Raw genomic sequence first — 15,670 nt, forward strand, 5'->3', positions numbered from 1 at the left:
GATTAAGAACAATCAAGAGTCTAAATTCCACTGCATTTCATACCATTTCCAGTAAGGATAACAGTTCCTATGGACTCTCATTTTCTTCTGCTTTTTTATGTTTTTTATCCCACTAATAACCTACTCTACTAAAAGGTTCTTTGGCTTTGATTAGCAAGCAGACAAGGAACTGTTTCACTGTCCAGTGCAATGGGAGGGTAACTGATGGTGCCCCAGGAAAAAATTAATGAAAGGCCACTGCAGTCTGGAATCCACCTGTGAATTAGACAAGAGCTTATCTCAATTTGGAAATCCCTAAACTTTAAGGAAATTTTCATCTGACCCTAAATTAACCATGAAGAGGAAAGAGCTAGGCATCACTGAGCATAGCTCAATGAAAACCTCTGCTCAAATGTGTTGGTCAAAAAAGCAACAAGCTCTTAGAATGCACAAGGAATAGGATAGAAAGTTATACTGAAACTATTATAAAACCACTGTGTACATCAGTGTATACTCTACCCTGGGATTTGGTCCTTTGGTGGTAAAATTAAATAGCACAAACAGAAGGTATTCAGAGACAGAAACTGAGAATGATTAGAGATATGGATAGCCCCTGCGACGACTGCCTTATTTAGTGATCTGAATAAGGTCCACCGACACTCCAGTGTTCTGTTGGAAAGAGCCAAACAGGACAAAGAACAAAAGTGAGGGAGAGAGAAGGGGTCAAATGTGCAAGGGAAAGAAGCAAAGTGAACATGAGATTAAGGAGACGACCAGGTTGTGAGAGAATGGAAGGACACTAGGCGTGAAAGGGATTGCTTTATCTGAATTTGTAATTCAGAGCCATTTTTACATAAAACATTTTGAAAGGCAAATTTTAAATGTGGGAGCTATAAAGCCCTCTTGACATTTGGTTGACTAGTTAAACTACTCAAGTTTTTGCTCTCATTGTCTATGACTTTGTTTTGTTCATTTGTTCAATAATGAACCAGTACTACACGGGAGGCTGTTGTTTATTCTCCCTATGAAGAGTACATTGCAGATAAAGTTCCCGTTGCATACTAAGCGCTATTACATTGCACTGTATCAGTAATAACTACTTACCTTTTACACAGGGATTAACATGTTCACAATGCTGGGCAAACATTAGCTACTAAAGGTTAACAGCAACCTGTGAAAGGTATTAGCACCTCCATTTTACAGATGGGGATGCTGAGGCAGAGAGGTGAAGTAATTTGCCCCAGGTTCCAGCGTCAGAGATGGGGGTAGAACTAAGGAGTTCCTAAATTCTCCAGCTCATGCTGCTGCTCTGTTTTACAGATCTGTTTACTAAAAATACAGAATATTTTTGTTTATGACAGTTCAGGATTAATAATTTACCAAGGACATTAGGACCTTTGTACCTGTCATACAGTAGCACGTGTTTTGAAGTGTTTGAACTTTTCACAAACAACTTACAAAGTTTAAATTGGCCCACAGTACAGCAGGGCTTGTTGGAATCAGACATGACTTCCAGCTGATAAATATACACACAAGCTGACAGTACATGCAGAGGGGCATTAAAGAGAGAGATCAATCTTCATTTTAAAATGTTTCCTGTTCCACGTAGTAATGGTAACTGTAAGCTAGTTACTTTGTGATCTGTACTGTGTGAGATTTAGCTATGCCTGTCTTGTGGATAAAGAGGATTATGAGCTTATAAATGCAGCATCCTTCTGCTTTCTTCTGTCTTTTAACTGAAATATATGCAAATACACATAATAAAGATATTTATTTCTATTCTGCTGTGATAAAAGTACACTTTTATGTTGTACATCAAATGCATTAACAGTACACGACTGCTTAATTACCAGGACTTTCTCTGTTTATATAAAATAGCTTAGGTCGAAAGAATACAGTTTTTGTTTCCTGTGTCTTGTTCAAGCATTTGCCTTAGTGAGGTCTGAAATGATTCCAGTATGGAAGATGGTTTCTGTATTAAACACTCTTTCAAACACCAATACATTCCAGTCACACAATTCTGAAATCCTGTACACCGAAGAGTTCCAAGTAATATTATTTTGCTGACACCCTACAAACTGATTCTAAAATTTTCCTAAGAAAAAAAAAAATTCATTGTTATATGTTGGCTCACAAAGAAGTGTTTTAGTAGCATAATTTGTTCAGGTGCTTAACCTATTTATTTAACAAATTTTCTGATTTCTTTTCAGCTGGAGTTTGCTTTCTCACCTGACCCCAGGTGTTTCAGATCCATCTGTTCAGTGTCATTCAGGTGCCTTTAAAAATCAATAGTGCTTAATAGACCTTGCTGCATGTTTTAGGTCATGCTCCTTGACCTCTAAAAACCAAAGAACAGATGCTGACAGACATCTTACATTATACTGAATATGAGTATTTGCGGCAGTAGTCTATCTCTCTCAAAGAATTAGAGTGGCAAAGTCATGTATTGACCTCCTGTATTTTGCTAGTAAGCAAATCGGTGACAATTTCTGTAACAGATTCTGGTATTTTTAAATAACACACCTCCAAAAATTTATCTGGTTTATTTATTTGAACACAAAATAAATATCTAATGTGGCTAGGACCTGAGCGTTAGGATGACAGTATCTTATTGATGATAATCATTTGCATCATTGTTTATGGATAGTAGAAACATGCTATTCTGGTACATTTTAAAATAATGATCCCAAGTCATTATAGGATTAGATTGTGTATTCTGGCCCCAGGACAGCAAAGCACTTAAGCACATGCTTAATTTAAAGAATATGACCAGTCGATGCAGTGTTGCCAACTCTTATGATTTTATGTCAAGTCTCTCAATGTTTGATTTTCTTCTTAAACCCCCACTTCCTGGAGGCAGGTGATTACCTGAGAATCTCAGCTTTCATTTCAAATGAGAAGTAAGTTCCTAGCCCTCTGGTTGTGAAGAAAAGCTTAAATATGTGACCAGAGTGTAACCTAAAGACCCCCAAGCCAGAAGGCAAACAAAAGAACCCCACATTGCTTCTTTGGCTTAAAAATCACAAGATATTTAAGTTCTCATTTCTGAGGGTCTGAGCGCTGATTTTGGAATGTTTGGGGGTAGCAATGCAGCAAGGGGACTACTCCCATGCTTAAAGTTAAGCATGTGCTTCAGTATTTTGCTGGATCTGGGCATGCATGTGCATTGCTGAATGAGAGATGTTGCATTTGCTGAGGAGGAGCCCTAGGGCACTCTGGTTGCACTTGGGGAAGTAATTTATTTTAGGTCTTTTCAGAAGGCAGCTTAATTCTCCCGCACAGACAACCAGCTCCACAGGCCAGCACATTGGGAGGGGATCCTTGCTCTTCACAATTTCCATGTGGGAAGATCATCTGGTTCATGGGTATTGCCTTTTCCCCAGCACCCAGAGCTAAAATCCAGATAGCCCTAATGCAGATGTACAAGTGAGGGGTGGTGGGGGGAATCTTTATTCTTTGCTGTTCCCCTGCACATCTGCATCAGGGCTAGTCACAATATTGCTCTATTAGTTGCTATCAGTTATTTATAAAAAAGCATGAAAGCCATTTTACAGATAAAGATACACGAGTCATATGCATGATTGAAATCCTGGAAATTCACAGCAGTACTGGTCCTTTGGGTTTTTCCATTGGTACTCACTGTTCCATCTCATAACTTTAATATGAGCTTGTGCTTGCACGTCGCATTCATCTGTGCATGCTCTAACCAATAACGGAGTGCTGGGGTTTAGAGCAGCCCAACCTCCATTACAGGTAGAGCTCCCACAGTAAACCAGCTGGCATAGCTAAGATCAGAGCCCCAGATCCTGCAGCCAGAGCCACATAGGCAACTTCTGCACACATGCAAATCTCTAGGGGGTTCCAAATAAATACAGGGCTGCATCTGTGGGGATCTGATTGCAAAATCAGGGCCCTAGCCCAATAAATAGAGCTGGCTGAATAGTGAATACATGATTTGGTTAGTATTGCTATAATTGATGGGAAAATTGGTTCAACAAATAATTGTTTATGGTAATTGAGCAACTCTATCGCTGGTCGAAAGCTATTAGCTGAATACACTGTTTGATGAATAACAGCAGTATATGTCAAATCATTTCTTAGACTAATATTTCTGCAGTATTTGACTGTATCTGCCGGTAAACTGGTGCAGTTGCTTGATTAATGGTGTATTTCTTTCAAACTATTCATAAATATTACAAGAATACACTCGTACATAATATTTTGCCTTTGTTTTCAATAACAAATCTAAGGGCTTGTCTAGACTGGGATACTCAGGAAAGTTAATCGGAATTAATTTTTCAAATAGATTAGTTAAACTGAATTAAAGCTCTATGTGGACACTCTTATTCAGAATAAAATGGCCTTAATGCAATTTAGTTAAATTCACATTCATAAATTTGAGGCTTTCACCTCAAGTAATTTGGGATAAAGTTTATTTTAGGACTTCCCAAGTAAATCAGATTTTACTTGAGAAACTTGAATTTTTCAAATTGTAGCATAGTCTCAATTACATACCTCATAAAACCACCTCAAGTTTTTTCATATTTGCTCACTATTTGCGGGGGAGGGGTGTCTAGCAATGAAAACAGAGTCGGGATTTACATGAATCATGCGAGTGCGGAGGTCCTCGTTTCCTTGAGCAGAAAAGAAATATAAACATGGAAAGAACAGACAAAAATGCAAGTCTCTTCATGGTGCAGATTCCACAACTACACGCAGGGTTTTTTTCACCTAAATTGTTACTTTAACTTAGTTTATTTGAAAGAGTAAGTCTTTCAGGCCCTGATTTCCATGGGAAGATTTGCCTTCAATTTCAATGGGCTTGTGATCTGGCACTGGAAACATTTATAAAGTTTGACAAAATTAAACAAGGTAGGATTTAAATAACATGCCATTTATTGAAGAACTGGTCTCTGATTACAGAGAAAGCTGGGTGTGAAGACTACAACACTTACATAAAACAAAATCTACTCAAACCTTTTGGATGTATATTTTAGCTATCAGCCCGCGGATTCCCAATCTCTTCTATAGCAGAAGATCTTAAGTGCAGAAAAGGCTAGAAACAAATGCCATTAGTGTTTGCTATTGAAATTGAAGTGTATTTAAATGAATGCAGTGAGCTGGATGCTGAATTCCTGGGGAGAAAAAAAGAGAGAGCTGAGGAATTCTCCTTGAGGCCACAGAAGGAAATTAGTTCATCTGCATAATTCGAAGCCACCTGCAAATGAAAACAATTCCTCACATTAGGCTGTCACTCCCCAGGAAAACAAGCCATGCTATCTATAATACATGGCTTCAGATAAATATCATCCTAAAGAGACGAAGCATTATTGCAGAATGTGTAATATCATGCTGCAGGTTTTTGCCTGCTGCCAGATGTCTGCCGCATACTGTACTTGCAAAATATGTATCTCCATTTTCATGAACCCACTCATAAAGGTTTTGCCTGGCTGATTTTTCAAGTTAATGATAGTCAAGGCACTTGGGGAAAAGATTTATGTCAATGATACAGAGGTTCAGCAAATTCTCAAAGACTTTTGCAATACAATTAATCTTTTTTTCACCATTACAATTTGTAGGTGTGGGCATGTACGCAGAAGAGTTGTTATAATGTAGAGATCACAGAGATGTAAGAGCTATATGAATCAATTAGATATTAAAAAATACAAAGTTAACTTACTGCTCTGCAGATTTGTACATCTTTGTCTGCTTCAAATGCCCCACCAAGCATTGGGGAGGCTACTGCCCTGTATCATGTTCAACTGTCATCAGTTTCACAGCATTTTAAAAAGAGCTGCAGCAACTGGGATGATATCTCAATTATAGCTGATGCTTTCCAAATTGCTTCACCTAGAGTTATGGACATTTTTTTCCAGAGGACACTCTTACCAGCCTTTTAGGAGAAGAAGAGACCAGGAACAGAAAGCAAGGCTGTTCCAAGAAGAAAGGGGAGGAGCCTGGACACACCCCAGAGCAGTGTTACTCCCTGAGATTTTCCTGACACAATTTAGGAAGGCAGCAAGCTGGTCCCTGGTATCAAAAAGGTTGAGAAACACTGCCCAAGAGGACTGTGACCCAAACCCAAATAATGCTCCAGAGAGGAGAAGAAACTGAGACATGGGAGGGGCATAAAGTATATTGTTGTTTTCTCTAGATCTGTGTACTGTGCTTTCTAAAGTACAGAGTGATTGGTTTGGGAACCTTTTGCAAAGCTTTCGTGTTATGTACTTCAACTGTCACATGTTCCTGGAGAAGAGAACTGTAAACCAGAGTGTCCGTTGGGTTAGAGCTCTGGAAAACGATATCCTTAAGCTACTAGGGAGTCTGGAGGAGGTCAGCTCTGGTGTTGGGGGCCTAGGGTGACTGGACCACAAGGTCCCACTTCTGAGACGAGGTAACAGACACAGAGTCTGTGCCCAGGAAATGTGCCAGATATGCCAAGGAAAGAGATACTGCTAGAGCCTACCCAGACCCAGGGGAGCGGAAAAGCATGAACATGGGTCCAATGCATAGGTCCAAACACAGCAACCTGGTGAGTGTCCAGTAGGGGGAGCTCAGTTAGGCCTGTGACAGAAAGAGCTCTTTATGAATTATGCTGAGGGGCCAGTGTTACATATGGAAGCTGTATGGTTTGAGAGCTAGCAGACTCAGCTGGCATTCCTGAGCTCCTTGGTAACACTCTGAACAAGGTCCCTCCAGAAATGTGACCAACTTTTTCCTGTTCCTTCATCATGTTACAGGCTAGGACCCAGCTCCATGAGTAGTGACATTGACTTCAGTGGGATTCTTCACAGAGCAAAGTGTGGTTCAGCATGAATTAAGGCATGTAAATGTTGCTGCATTGTCACGCCTCTATATCCGGCCCTTCCATGTTCCTTCATTCTCTTCCCTTTCCCCACACTATCAGATAACATCAGGAAATTACCTGAGAGCCTGCTTGAAAAGCCTACGTGTGTGCTAGATGTCAACATGGTTTTAATAAAGGGAAATCAAGCCTCACCAATCTACTAGAATTCTTTGAGGGGGTCAACAAGCATGTGGACCAAGGGGATTCAGTGCATATAGTGTACTTAGATTTTCAGAAAGCCTTTGACAAGGTCCCTCAACAGGGGCTCTTACACAGAGTAAGCTGCCACGGGATAAGAGGGAAGGTTCTCTTATGGATTGGTAACTGGTTAAAAGATAGGAAACAAAGGGTAGGTATAAATGGTTAGTTTTCAGAATGGAGAGAGGTAAATAGTGGTGTCCCCCAGGGGTCTGTTCTGGGCCCAGTCCTATTCACCATATTCATAAGTGATCTGGAAAAAGGGGTAAACAGTGAGGTGGCAAAATTTGAAGATGATACAAAGTTACTAAAGATAGTTAAGACCCAGGCAGACTGTGAAGAGCCACAAAAGGATCTCTCCAAACTGCGTGACTGGGCAATAAAATGGCAGACGAAATGTAATGTTGATAAATACAAAGTAATGCACACTGGAAAGCATAATCCCAACTATACATATAAAATGATGGGGTCTAAATTAGCTGTTACCACTCAAGAAAGAGATCTTGGAGTCATTGTGGATAGTTCTCTGAAAACATCCACTCAATGTGCAGCAGCAGTCAAAAAAGCAAACAGAATGCTGGGAATAATTAAGAAAGGGATAGATAATAGGACAGAAAATATTGTGTTATCATAAGAAACACTGCCCAGTAGGACTATGACCCAAACCCACTGACTCTGGTAGTTACTATAACATGAATAAGTATTTCAGACTTTAAAAATGCACTATTTATATAATTAAATTTAGGATTGGCATAATGAATTTAATGTGTTGTAGCTTGGTTCTTGGGATATATGCTTCTTGGGATATTTAGTTAGTACTTGATTTTTTGAGTTGTAATGAAGAGTTTTTTTTTTAAACAGGAATTTATAATGTGCCTGGCTGTTAAAAAGCACAAAGCTCTCATTAATAGAGAGAAGCCTGAGAATGCCGTATCTCTTTCAGTCTTGTTGTTTGCTTGTTTTAAAAGGAATAATTCAGAAGGTTTTTTCCCCTTCATAAGTATTAAGACAAATATAAAAATCTTACTTTTTTATATCACAAATAATAACATTCCAATTGTTATAGAAAACCCTCTATACAAACTGTCACAAAAGGCCATACACTACTTTTTAAAAAGCAATCATTTGATCTTCACTACTATTCCAAGACAGTCCTGGCTGGATTCATATTGATTCCATTCTCATTACAACAGAATAATTAATGCAGAGGATGCAATTCTATTTGTAAACAACTTCAGACAAGGAAGTTATACATTTTAAACTCTGTGCTTGTTCCTTGGTGAGTAAATGCACCTTTAAAATATTTCCGTTGATAGACAGTTTTGTCAAATAAAACTTGCTTAACAATAGTTTAAAGCAGATACTTATTTCAACACAGCCTTGTGAGGATGTGGTGGGTCAAAGATAAGCAAATAGACTGTACGAAGACATAATCCCAGGCTAATGGCACCTGTTCCCTTAGATGTACTTCATGCTACTCTGGCAGGGAGCAATGGAAGTCAGTCATCAACTATGTTTTCCAGACATTTCTGCTAGTGCTTTAAGAGGGAAGACATCTGTCAACATCATCAATATTTAATTGCTCTAGAGTTGTTGCTGTTTTCCCTTCATAAAGATTACATATTAGGAGTGTTGTAAATATGCATGGAGTTGTTGCTTTCTCCCACTTGCTGCTTGAACAAATGTCTTTGTCACAATTTATTCCTAGAGTGATAAACAATAAAGACGGTACCCTTGTGGGATTTTGTCCTAATTATCTTCCCTGTCCATAGCTTGTTGGCTTTGTTCTTTCTGATAGTTCTGTTCCTTACACAGTTGCTTCCCTCAAACATCACCGAGAAAATGTTAGCCAGTGCATGTGTCTGTGAGTCACAGGGTTAGAATGTTGTGAGCATTGCAACAAATTGTGTCCTCTTTCTTTCTTTCTTTCTTTCTTTCTTGACACAGGCATTTGTCATAGTAGCTGAGCCTTTCATTTCTGGGGACGTTTAATTTAAATTAATACTGATTCTAGTTTCTTGTTGAAAATTAAAAATGTATCTACTACAATAGACCCTGACTCAGCAAGGTACTTAAGCATGTGCCTTCCTTGAAGCAGTTCTTAGATTATAAGATCTTCAGGGCAGGGACTATCTTTATTATATCTTTAAGCAGGGAATCACCTGAACTGTCTGAGTTACATCAGTGGTACTGCTCACATGCTTCAGTAACTTGCTGAATCAGGGCCATATGGCCTGATTTTGACACCCTTGCTCAGGATGAAATCAGTGGGACTACCTGAGAAGCATTACACATGCTCAAGATGAGTATGAACGGCAGGATTTGGCCTCAGTTATGGATAAAATGAAATAGGTCACTGATTCATCCTCATAATTTCTCTCCATTAGACAGGTCTCTTTCATTGTCTCCAGGGCTTTTTAATGAATTGTTCTAATTAGGTCTCTTGTTATAAAAGTTGCATTCAAACATGTTGCATTCATCTCCCATTCTAAGATAAAAAGAGGTTTGTGAGCCCTCTATATGTTTTGGGCAGATTTCAGCTGCGTGAGCACCATGGGCTTCTGGAATCAGCACCTGCTGTAAAATCGAAATAAGAACTCAGGAGAGAAACGCTCCGTGCCACATTTACCCCTCTATACTTCCAGTTCTGAGCATAATCCCAGCACTTCACCGGAACAGAACTTCACCCTCTGGATACAATATGGGATACCACGTGTGAGACAATGATTTTCAGTGGAGGCTGATGACATCTGTAATGGTCAGACTTATTTTTGTTGAGTAGTGCCTCTTTCAGGAATTGCCCCATTAATTTCAGTGGGACTACTTGGGGCATAAGATACAACTCAGCATTAGTAAATGTATCAGAAGTTAGACCAATGAGAAGGCAAACCTGACATGTAAATGCAGATTCAGAGCCAATTTGCAAGAGCAGGTAAAGGTCAAATTCTGACCCAAGAAAAGGCAAGCAAAGCCAACCTGAGGAGCCTGCACTGACGGCTCACATAGCTAGCGTGTTCCTGGTGACATGCATGCAAATATTAGGTTTAAGACCTCATAGGCTAAGCAAATGACACCACTAAAGAGTCCTTTAAGGAACTCTTAATACTTTTAAATTCCATATGAACAACTGGCTGAATTGAAACATTTTCAAGTTCATCCTCTTGATGAGGGCTTGGATTTCGGTAAACAAGCCTATTTACATTCCTTGTGAATTCTTAGATTCATAATTTTGGGATATGTCTGTATCCTTTTTGACTCCCCCCTCCTCTTTCTTTCCTGCTTACATGATCCAGGCCTTTAATAAGCTCTCTTGTATCTCCCTTTACCATATTGCTAAAATTCATCCATTTTCATCCATCTCCACTTGCTTCGGGCATGCCTACACTTGCCGATGTAGAGCGCTGGGAGTTAAACCAGCCTTCGGAGACCGTGGCAGGGAAAACGCTGCCCTGTGTTTACACTGTCAGCTGCAAGTGCACTGGCGTGGCCACATTAGCAGCTCTTGCAATGCCACAAAGAGCAGTGCATTGTGGTAGCTATCCCAGTGTGCAAGTGGCTGCAGCCAAACGGGGGGGGGAGGGGTTGAATGTGACAGGGAGTGTGTTGTGTGTACGCAGGGAGATACACTGTGTTTTGGGGGGCAGAGAGTGTGTTAGCATGCTGTCTTGTAAGTTCAGGCAGCAGCAGGCCCCCCTCCTCCCCACCTCTCTCTCACACACACACTCACAGCAGCAGCATTCCACAGGTATGGTTTGCTTTGTCCCGGAGCAGATACGCATGCCGGCTGTCAGAAATGGAGCTTTGAAAGGGGATATCCCCATGCCTGCAGCCAAGTTCAAAACAATGATAAAAGTGGCCACTTGACTTCAGGGGATTATGGGACATTTCCGGAGGCCAATCACAGTGCAGTAATGCAACATGTCATCCACACTGAGACCTGGGCATTTCAGCTTTATGCGTCTCGTGGAGGTGGATTACCAGGAGCGCTCCAGCTGCAGAGTTCGGGCGCTCTAAGTGCCTTGCCAGTGTGGACACCTCAGGAGTTAGGGCACCTGGGGCTGATTTAATGCGCTCTAACGTGCAAGCCCCCTTACTAACATTCAGTGGGGGTGTTTTGGTTGGCTAGCTCCCAGTACTAAAAGGGGAAGGGTCTATGGGAAATCAAGACCCTGAGACTGACAGCCCCCAGGAACAATGGGGAGTGGCCAATGCTCCAGGTCAGCCTGAATGACAGGATGGGCAGGCTAATCAGAGTCAGGAGGCCAGGGAGGTCCCGTCCTCCATGTGAGCTGGAATTGCCTGGGTCAGACAGAGTGGGGCCGAGCTAAGGAGAAAGCAGGGGCCCAAGCTGAGCTGGGGAGCAGAGCTGTGCCAGATCCAGAGAGAGCAGACCCTGTCCTGGGAGCAGAGCTGCAGTCCCAAAGCCAGAGGCACAGCCCAGAGAGAGCAGACTTGCCCTGGGAGGAGAGCTGCAGCAACCAGAGCCAGAGGGGCCAGAAAAACAGCCCAGGAAGCAGGTCAGTGCTGGGAGCAGAGTCACAGAAGCAGCCTGCAGAGCAGACCTGTCCTGGGAGCAGAGCTGCAGCAACCAGAGCTAGAGGGGCCAGAGAAGCAGCCCAGGGAGCTGGAGGCAGAGCAGCAGAGACAGAGTGGTGCAGCTGGGGCTGGAGCAGTCTGGAGCTGGGTGTGGTGAGTAGCTGGGGAAACTGAGGGGGACCCTGGGCAGCAGGCCCAGCACAGGGAGATGCCTCAGTCAAGAGGCTCTGCAGGCCAGGCTTGGATCGTAACCCCGACAGGGCGGGGGCGACGCTGGGAAGAAGGGTCCTACCACTTAGAGCCTGAGAGCGTGTGGCCACCACCAGAGCAAATGTCCAACCCACAGCATCCCTGCAGCACAGCCAGGGCCTGAGAAGGAGGCCTGGGACTTCCAAGGAACAGACTGTGAACTGCCCGGACATTCCAGAGACGCTGTTTGTGATGTTCCCTGCCACAGAGCGGGGTGATGTGTTTCCTTTAACCTTTCCCATTTCCCCTTATTCTTTTTAAAATTAATTGTTAATTAAATAACTTGCATTTGCTTTAACTTGTATGTAATGGTCAGTGGGTCAGAGAAGTGCCCAGTGCAGAGAGAGTACCCCAGAGTGGGGACACCCTAGCCCCTGTCCTAGGTGACCACAGCAGCGTTGGGGGTCGAGCCCCCCAGGAATCCTGGGCCCAGCCTTGTTGGGGTTACGAGGACTCTGCCAGACAGGAGAGTGGAAGGGGAGTCCTCAAGGGCAGGGAGGCCACTGGGTAAAGGAAGTGGGAGCGAGGACTCAGATCCTTTCGCTAGCCCACTTCACCGGGGTAGTGCAGAAGCCAGGAAAGTTCCCCACAATAGCGGGACTATTCCCCTGCTTACACAAGTTTAGCCAAGCCCTTTGGTACTGCTGTGACCTCTTTCTCTTGGGCATCCTCTTCCCAGTCTTGTTTCCTAACTATTTCCTTCATTTCCCACTCTCACTTCAGTGCTTGAAACTGTCTCCCACTTCTTATCCATAACACACCTTCAAATCGACCCATTAAACCCACTTTTCACAAAGCTTTTCAACGCTGGTCTCCACACTGATCTCCTCTAGCTTCTGTCTGTGTGGTTTTCCCATGTACCACATTTGACTGTAAATTCAGCAGAGCAGAGTCTTTGCCTTCTTGTGTTTGCAGACTGCTGTTTACTGGTAGAAATATTTATTACTATTGCTTGTTATTTATTCAGTATCAGATGCATGGTCAAAAACTTCTGCATGGGGCAACGCTGATAGGCCTGTGGTAACATACGCATGTCTTATAGGCCCCAGTTAGAGCCGTCTCAAAACCACAATTTCTGACCCACAGGAAAATCTACTATTTTGAAATTTGGCTTTGTCCTGAATTGAACTGAATAGTCAAAATATAAAACATTTTCAAGGAACAGAAAGTTCCATTTGGAAATGTCAAAGTGTTTCAAAATATATTTGCATTGTTTTTACTTTCACTTTTCGTGAGCCATTAATATCTTCCAAGTGACTTAATGGTTACTCTTCATATGAATGTTCTTGAATACTTCACACACACACCCTCTCTCTCCCCCCCCCATCCCCAGTATTTGCCTAAGACCTGTCTACACTGCCGCTTTAGAGCACTGAAACTTTCTCACTCAGGGGTGTGAAAAAACACCCCCCGCGCGCTGCAACGTCAGCTCTGTAAAGTGCCAGTGTAGACACTGTGCACTGTGCACTGTGCTCCCAGTGCTGGTAGTTACTCCCCTCATGGGAGTGATTTTTTTACAGCGCTGGGAGAGCTCTCCCCCAGCGCTGGTGCCGTGACCACACAGCCACGTTAAAGTGTTGCCGCGGCCGGCACTTTAATGTTGCCGGTGAAGTCACACCCTAACTCTAGTGGCATGAAAATCCATTGACTTTAAAGGAGGAACAGGTCAGATAATCAAGTGCAACAGTGAAAAATGTCAGCAGGGTTTGTTTGTCTGTGTTTTTGTACTTAATAGTCTGTGTTAGAGTCTTTCAAGAAAGAATAAATGTATAGCATGCTGTCATTCTTTGGTGAATAAGAGGCATTTACCTTATTTTCTTGATGTTCAGGATAAAAAGCCATTGATGATAATCCAGTGCCCACAAGACATAAGTGAAGTGCTTCTTTGTTCTAAAACGTGTGGACCCAGTTTAGGATTGCTTGGCACCAAGAGGAATTTCTTGAAGCTAAAATGACATCTGTAGCATTTTGCTAGCTATCTTTCTAAATCTATATTTGGTTGATACCTATGCCCTCTTAAAATTGGTATCAAATTTTATGAGTGGGCATAATGCCACTCCAACTGATGGTGATAGGCATAGGCATGTCAGAGAACCAGTGTGTGCATCAAGTTTGAGCATTAAGGGATGGATTTGCATCCAAGAATGTCAAAACAGCAGTCAACGCAGAACAGCTGAGTCTATGGTTAAGGGGATATGCTATCCCTCCTCCTGCTCTGCGCTGGATTAACTTTGAAAATGATCATTAAAAAATACTTCTTGTGCTGTGAGATTTTGGGCTCTGGCAAATCAAGATAAGGAAGAAAAGCAAGTATTTTAATGAAATCTCCACCCTTAACAGTTATTTACATCACCAGGCACCTGCAATCTCTCCAAACAAAGAAAAAAGGCTCCCATGCCCTGGCAAAATTTCCTGCTGAAGAGCTTGGCTGAGTGTGGAAGTGAGACCTGCAGACTACACAGTGTGGAAGCCCATGTCTGCTTTCTGCTAAACAGAGCCCAGTCTTTGTTTTGAGTATTCCACAGATCCCGTCAATTCAAATTGGCATACACCAGCGAATAATAACTTCTTGGTGCCAACGAGTTTTAGTGCATCCGTTGCTGGCAAGGAACATTGCACTGGGAAAATTAAACTCCTAGTGCAAGAAGAGTAATTCTACATGATATATTTTACATTTTCAATTAATTTTTTTCTTGTATTTTTATACAGTAGAGCTAAACTTTAGCAAAAAAACAAGGCAAGCAAAACCCTGTAGTTTCCTTCAACTGGAACAGAGGTAACATCCACATTTCAGGAACAGTTATACATCTCCTATGAAGAGAAAAAATGAAACAGTTTTATGGATATAACTGCAAAGAGAACTAACGAGTCTCCTTGACTTTTCTAAGCTTGCAATATACTTGCGGATTACTGAGGAAACACACGTTTCATCTTTTATAGTATTCAGGGCTTGAAAAGTTCACTAAACTTGAGAGTTTCCTACAAGCCTAAGGCCATCAATGAGCACCATGATGAGAAGAAGCTCAGCCCACCCACCACCAAGTCCTGCAGTTGCTTGGAAGATGAAAGATGCTGGAATTCCTACCAAGGTGCGGTCCCTGGATGTTGCTTGGGTTGATTGGTATCTGAGACACTCAGTGTTTAATAGTCAGAGCCAGGGGAGCCACCCAGGCCATGGCCAAACCAGTTTGTGGCTGGGCCAAACTTGAGTGGCACTGCGACCCTGTGTGCCAGGTCCCAATGTCACTCAGTCAGATTTTGAGGGGATGGGTGTAGGGGCTCATGGCCTCAAGGGGATCAGGCTGCTGGTGAGGATGGGCACCTGAGAGGGGAAGAGGATGGTTAGGCGAGGGAGGGACTCAATGGCTCCCCACTTGAAATGGCACTCCACAGCCTCTATGGTACAGGTAAGGGATGCTACATACATAAGAAATTATTAAAATACACCCCCCATACGGAGTGACAATTGGTAAGGGCTCACCAGTAAGAGAAATTAAGGAGGTGGGTTTTTTTCCATTTCTATTAGCTAAGGCTTTGGTCCTAAGCACTGCATTGCACGTTGTGCATGGTAGCTCCACTCCAATACAAAGTATGAATGCAAGTAAAGTCTAATCTTAGGTCTACTCCTCCACTCTGGGTGGCATTAAGTTTCAAGCTCTTGTATGCCTGCTCCTTCATTCGTAAGTGCAGAATGTAAACTGGGTGTAGCTCATGAGCAAAAAACCCAAGTGTGACTAAGGAGACCTGGGCTTTCATGAGACCCTCATCATCCTAATGAGGCCAGGAGTAACTTGGCACCAATGTGCTCATTGAGTTCCTCCATGCTCCCTTCTTTCCACTTTTTACATTGAGCAAATTTTC

The sequence above is a fragment of the Chelonia mydas genome, chromosome 1, assembly GCF_015237465.2.
Source record: "Chelonia mydas isolate rCheMyd1 chromosome 1, rCheMyd1.pri.v2, whole genome shotgun sequence".
NCBI classification, from domain to species: domain Eukaryota; kingdom Metazoa; phylum Chordata; order Testudines; family Cheloniidae; genus Chelonia; species Chelonia mydas.